Source organism: Pogona vitticeps, chromosome 15, assembly GCF_051106095.1.
Source record: "Pogona vitticeps strain Pit_001003342236 chromosome 15, PviZW2.1, whole genome shotgun sequence".
Classification (NCBI taxonomy): Eukaryota; Metazoa; Chordata; class Lepidosauria; order Squamata; family Agamidae; genus Pogona; species Pogona vitticeps.
The window spans coordinates 1,796,339-1,803,084 of record NC_135797.1 but is presented as its reverse complement, the minus strand read 5'-3'; the positions used below and the strand labels follow the sequence as shown (position 1 = coordinate 1,803,084).

The 6,746-nt window shown below is 41.2% G+C and overlaps 2 protein-coding genes across 10 annotated transcripts in view; one reads left to right on the top strand and one right to left on the bottom strand.

The window, feature by feature from the left end:
* Positions 1 to 1,410: 1,410 nt before the first annotated feature.
* The window catches only part of LOC140702826 (uncharacterized), a 72,081-nt gene continuing 66,745 nt past the window's right edge, over positions 1,411 to 6,746 (top strand). For 4 of the 6 annotated variants that reach the window (XR_013539416.1, XR_013539417.1, XR_013539418.1 and 1 more), the window contains exons 1-2: positions 1,411 to 1,544; positions 2,136 to 6,746. The exon at positions 2,136 to 6,746 is cut by the window's right edge and continues 25,460 nt beyond it. The gene's annotated coding sequence lies outside the window, so the exon portion shown is untranslated. The other 2 variants (XR_013539420.1, XR_013539419.1) reach the window with 2 other exon arrangements.
* The window catches only part of CGN (cingulin), a 57,988-nt gene continuing 54,357 nt past the window's right edge, over positions 3,116 to 6,746 (bottom strand). For all 4 annotated transcript variants that reach the window (XM_078382202.1, XM_078382201.1, XM_072984170.2 and 1 more), the window contains one exon: positions 3,116 to 6,746. This exon is cut by the window's right edge and continues 482 nt beyond it. The gene's annotated coding sequence lies outside the window, so the exon portion shown is untranslated.

Sequence of the window (6,746 nt, the reverse complement as noted above, 5' to 3'; positions counted from 1 at the left end):
CAAGCACTGCTCTCTGTAGACAAAGGAGTGCTTCAGGATGGGATTGCATGTCGGTTTACTGAGGAATTATTCTTTTTTTTTTTAACAAATTGGAAAATGAATATTCTCAAATCAAGTCAAGAGTTCAAAGTAGCATTCCCTCTCCTACGTAGACATCTATGTCTGGCTAGCAATCCACCACATCTGGATTGGTTCCAAGCTGAGGAAGCTGTAGACCATGCTTCCTCAGGTTGGAACCAATCCAGATGTGGTGGATTGCTAGCCAGACATAGATGTCTACGCAGACCCGCGGTTCCCAACCTGGGGTCCCCAGAGGTTCTGGACTTATAACTCCCATAGATCCGGGCCAGCCCAGCTCGTATTGAAGGCTGCTGGGAGTTGTAGTGCAAGAACCTCTGGGGATCCGAGGTTGCGAGCCATGGTGTGTGTGTGAGAGAATGATTTAAGAAATACAGTAGGTAGATAGCTAGATAGATTTTAAACGTTGATAGATTTTTTTAAAAAGTAGATAGAATATGTTGGAAGCCGCCTAGAGTAGTCGCAATGACCAGATAGGCGGGGTATAAATAGAATGAATGAATGAATGAATGAATGAATAAATAAATAGATTTAAAAAGTAAACAGGTACAGTAATAGATTTTTAAAACTAGGTAGGTAGACTGTAGAAGTAGATAGATAATATTTCATGATTTTAGAAACAGGTCTTTAAAAGGATAGATAGATAGATAGATAGATAGATAGATAGATAGATAGATAGATAGATAGATAGATAGATAGATAGATAGATAGATAGATAGATAGATAGATAGATAGATAGATAGATAGATAGATAGATAGATAGATAGATAGATAGATTTTAAAGGATGGAGGGATGCAGGCGATGGATAGTTTTGCCCGTCCCACGTTAACCCTCAGGATCAGAGAAGGAAGGCCAACAAGTAGCCTCAGGTGATTGCAATGAACCATCAACCCGCTTTTCCAACGGCTTTCCTCTCAAACTCCCCTCCTCTCCCGCTTGCTTGATTGGCGACTTGTCTCGGAGACCCCTCAAGGCGGACCCACCGTCCCCAACGGAGCTGCGACCGACTGCGGCCATCCGTGGCAAGGCCCTTCTCCTTCTCTCTCTCTCTCTCTCTCTCTCTCTCTCTCTCGCTTCCCCCCAGCCCTCCGCCTGAGGGAGGAAAAGTCGCCCAGGGGAGGAAGGGCCGGGAGGAAGACCGACGGCAGCCTCGTTTCTTGACATCCCCCCTCCACACTCCCCCCCCTCAACGGGAGCCATCTTGGCCTCAACGGGAGCCATTTTGGGCCCAGGGGCCTCGAGACCAGCCCTGAGGGGAGAGTGCCTCGAAGCCGGGGGGGGGGGGGGGTGGAGAGGCCAAGGGCGTGGTAGCGGCTTTATTTCCTCTTTCTCATACCCACCCCCCGCGGATTGTTTTTTTTTTTAATTATTTATTTTATTTGTGTATGTATGCATTTATTTATTTGCCCTCGAGGGAGGGAGGAGGGGGGGAGAAAAAGGAAAGGAAGCCGACGGGCGTCGTGAGGTAAACTTATAAATGTATTTATTATTTAGAGGAGTTGTATGCCCGCCTTTCTCCTCATGTAGCCAAGGCGGCTGACTGTGTTTAAAAAAAAAACAATAAAGGGGGCAGAGGCCGTGCTGGGGAAAGTACCTGAGGTAATATACTGTATAGGGGGAGGGATATTGTCACTTTTAACAGGCTGCTCCGAAGACTCCCTTTGAGGAAACGGGGCAGAGGTAAAATGAACATGAACTAAAATAAAATAAAAGTGGGAGGGAGGGGGAGAACAGGAGAGGGAACTTTTTTAACACGGGGCTGCCCCGTTACTGATGTGAAAATAAAAAGGGAGGTGAGGAAGGCCAAAGAAAAATATTTCCTCAGGGGCAGCAGCCCGCCCGCCTGCCCCTAAAAAAGGGCGGGAGATTCCTGAGGAAAGGCTAAGATAAAATGAGGGTGAGGGGATACTGAGCTCGAGCACATTCCTGCATAGCTTTTCTGAGGCGATGTGTCTCTAAGGAACGAAAGCTCATATTAAAAAGATAACAGTCTTCTTTAAGGGGCCACCATGTTTTTGTCTTCTTTATTTTTAATTTTTACTTCCTTTTACCCGAGGTGGTGAAGAAGAAGAAAGGAGAGAAGGCCTTTCTGAGATGCTGCTGAGGTAAAAAAAGGGCAGAAACAAAAAAAGACAGGAGGTAAGCATAAAATAAAATTAAAATAAAAAGTGGAAGACTGGACTCTAAACCCAATGTTGGTAAAAGAAAGCAAGAAAGGGGCATAAGAAGCATCCTTGTGAAGACATGTAAGTTTTTTTTCTTTTTTTCTCCAGGATGGATTTTATATAAATCAAATAGATTTAAATCACAGTTTTATTTAGACAGTTTAAAAAGACTGATTTTTATGATTTACAGCGATTAAAAAAATAATAGATGTTTATCCAGGTGGTTTTAAAAAAGGAAAGAAAACAGGGCAGGGGAATAGGAGAAGGCTACCTGAGATCACATCCTGCTACTAGGATTTTATAGGGTTCAAGAGCAGGTAGGAAAACAGAAGCACTCCCCATGCCTTTTCCAAGGAGAGAAAAACCCATCCCTTTTATAGCAAATGTTGTGCCATGTAAATTTGCCTATAAAAATGGAACTTTGCATGACTAGTTTCTCCTCTTACCTTGCTCTTCAGTTATGAAATACACAGTAAAATGTAGGGTATCTACAGTATGAGTTTCATCCCCCTTTCATAATAGCGGTATAGTTATGATTACTATGCCAAATAAAGAATTATTTCATTCTTTCTTTATGATCAAGGAGAGACTTTTCTGAGTCTTTTTTTCACCCTGAAAATGCAATGGCAGGTCTGTAAAACACATTAAATATTGCAGTATATTTCAATTGTTCTGGTCTCCCCTCCATTATTTATTTGCTTTCATAAAGTTTTATCTTCCTCTTCCTTCAGGTCATGTCCCAGAACTGTCTGAAATTAATACTACTGAAAATACAGTCTATATTAAATTTAAATGACAAAAAAAAACCATCTACCTAAGGTTTTAGCCACAATAATTTGAGAAGGGAAGAAATGAGGTCGGAAGGCCAAAATTACATAGGACTTTTTATTTAAAAAAATCAATGTACAAGTTTTTTAATTTTTTAATAAAAGGAAAATAAATCTGGAGGGAAATCAAAAGTTACAAATAATAAAAACAATCCAGATCACTTTAGCAGCCATTGCAAAACTGTACAAATCTATTGTGGTAGGAGATGTCTGCACAATCAATAGTAAACATTCCAACTTGATCAGTTTTCTCCCCACTACATTATATACGTCTAAATTACTGCATTACTGTTTAAAAAAAGTGGAGGTTCATATTTTTCAAAACATCCACTTTTAAGAAGTGAGCTTTGACATTGTACATCTGGCCCCCAATAAACCACTTCTTATTGACTGCAAGATCTATTAAGTACCCAGAACCCCACAGTTTGTTATTATAGTATTATTTTGTTATTGTGATCCATCATCTGTGAGTGGTTCAGTTGCTTGGAAACAGTGTTGGAGTAGGAAACACTACCCCGGATCTTTATGATCACAAATGCATAAACAAAAACTGATCTCAGGTGAACAGCTGGAACAGAAAATTACTTTTTCTAAAGGATTATTATCTATCTCGCCAAATATGCAGTTTAAAGTGAATCATGTCATTTGAGTACGTGAGTCAGTTTTAAATAATTGTTTTTCTAGCACGCTTGATAACAAAAGACCCACGCTGGCTTTGTGGATCAGGTAATTCTACTGAATTCCCAATATGAGAAAACTTTTAATGTGCTTGGGCTTAGAATTTTCAGAGTATTTATGGGGAATCTGTAGTATGAAAACATACAAGCAATAATTATAGCCAGGAAACAATGGGACAAGTGACCTCTTTCTTACAAACACACTTCAGTTGCCGCCATTGTCATGGACTTGTCTGTTTTGCCAAAATTCAAGTTATTGCAAAGTGACACCTTGCTGATGATATAGGGGAGAAGCAGCTTTCTACCCCTGGACGTACAGGATCACATTCTTGCAAATATGTTAGACAAGTGGCATATGCACAAGTAAGATGGTAGGTCCACTGTTGACACTGTACGGTTACGTCTCCGAGTCCATGCATAGTAGCTACCTAAAGGTCAGTCCTTTTCACAGTAAAGAAATGGGGTGGTGGTGTCCACCCCTAATCCTGGCATATTTGTCTTCCTCCAGCAATTACAGCAGGAGGAAATGACTTCCATGCCATCAGTACCAGGCTTGGACCCAGGAGCACCTGCTCTGGAAAATCCAGTGTCATTTTGGAAATAGTATCCCTCATCACCACCAGAAGTTCAAACATTAAGGCGCAGTTACAGAATATGATGTGATAGAAGGGTAGGTAGCAAAGGCTAGCCTTTCAGGATCAGAGGACTTGTTTTAGAAAATAGTTTTTCTACCCTCTGTCTCCATCCTGGCCAAACTCCTAATCTTCTGCAACTCTTCCTAGAGGTATATTCCCAAAAGTTACTTAGTTTGCCAGCAGCCTATCAAAAGCAATGGCTATGTAGGATTTAATCTTGCAGTATTTTCTGCAGGACATATTTCGTCTCTTTAAATAAATAAAAAATCAATTAAGTTCTAGGATTGCCTTCAGCAATATCCAAATTACCTATGCAGTTGACCATCACATCCTTCACAGTGACTCAGTTGAAGTGGAAAACAGCTATCCAGGCAGGAACCTGAACTTCTCCCTCTTTGAAAAAAAAAGTTTATTGCTATAACGAGAGAGACTGTAATGCCACATTTTAGGAGGGGAAACACAGCAAGACTGCGTTCTTCCCTGGTGTAAAAGCACATGTATGTGCAAATGCTACAGTATTGATGTATGTTATGTCAACAATATTTCAGTTCCCAACATGAACCATACGGTTTGTCTCCAGTTCAGAAAAATACATTAGAAGTGTTTCCCCTCTTGGGACAAATCAACAATAAGGCACTTGGTGCAAGGCCTGGAAAGATAAAATAGGGATATCTGAAGTGGATATTTTTAAGAAAAATTAGGATGGGTAAAGCAGCCCTTTTGAAGATTTGATAGCACAGCTGTATTCTACCAAGCAGCACAGCAAAACACTCTAATACCCAGCCTTCTGGGAAACTGGGATTACAAAGGGAAAGTTCACATAACACATGGTCAGTAAGGTGTCCACGTGCAGGGACCAATGCTCAATTTACCATCCTCTAAACCCAGCTTGTGGAGAGAATGTGTCAGAACAACTGGGGATAAAAACAGAGAGATTAATAACTGTTCCAAACATGCTAACACTCATAAGAACCAAGAGAAATGCCTTGGTATGAGGCTTGTCCACATTTAATATCAGGCCCACTCAAAACAATTTCTGTCTTTGGTCATCTGGCAGCCTCTATGCTAAGTGAGGTTTACTAAAGCTTCTTCTGTCCCTTCTTTTCTGGGCTATATCAGATTTTTTAGCTCCCTCTGCACAGTGTTTCCAGACTCATGAAGGACACCTGGAAGTACACTTGCATTCAGATGGGAAGCAACTTACTGGCATCAAGTATCCAACCATGTGTCAGTATGTTGGAGTGGAGCATGCCTTGAAATCCATGGCAACGAGTTAGCTTTAGAAGATGTGCACAGAGACAGTCTATGAGAAGAACATATTGACAACTGTCTGTCTCCAACCCAGTTGCAGGGACCTCATTCTGAGCCTTGCTTTACTACTGCTTTAGGAATTAGAAATGGAGAAACAAGACAGAACATGATTTATAGCGACAGACACAAACGTGCATGCATAGCTGGTTATTCCAACAGCCTGGCTTTTCTCTTTTAAATTTCCACATTGAACACAGAAGCTTCTGTGGTAGAATTAACAGCTAAGAAGGCATGCATGCTTCATGACTGCAAGCTAGCAAACGTACAACATTTATCTTGGCAATGCAGTTTTAGTTCCTGCTGGCTGTGAAACACTTTCTTCCTTTCAGTCATTAGGCAGACTTCACAAAGTGGGGCTCTCCAGTTTTTTCAGACTCCCATCAGTCCTAGCTGTTTTGCATGATGGGAGTTACAGCCTGGCATTATCTAGGGAGGACCAGATTATTACACTATGCAACCACTGTCCACTTCATCAAAACAAAGGACAGTGAAGTGCTGCAGATGCCTACCTGCCGCCCTGAATACCAGGTCAAGAATTTCCATTACAGACTGCTGTCTTTGCCCCTGAGGATTTGGTTAGGAATCACGTTCAGGGAAAAGAGACATGTATCTGAGAACATTCGTGGGAAACCTAAGAAAGAAGGCATGTCTGCAAGGGAAAAGCAGGAGCCAGTTTAGAGAATCCGGCAGAGAAAAAAACCAAGCCATTAAGAAAAGTTGCTCAACTGGAAAATCTCATACAGTCTCTTCTACTTTAGGCACCTCCAAGAAGAATCAAATGTCCACCATCACAGGCAACAATGCAACAATCAACTGAATTGATAAGGCCACCTGAGCATCTGTATACTAGATGCCAACATGCATGTACTGAGTGGGGGAATCCAGCTGTCCCCCCAAGACATAGTCATTCATTTTCCCAGACTATCCTTTAACATTATTGCACATCCATTTCATTACACATGCAATCTACATACATACATAAGCCCTATATACATGAGCAAGAAAATTAAATTTTGGTTAAAAAATAGATGCAGAAGATTCTGTTTCTTAAT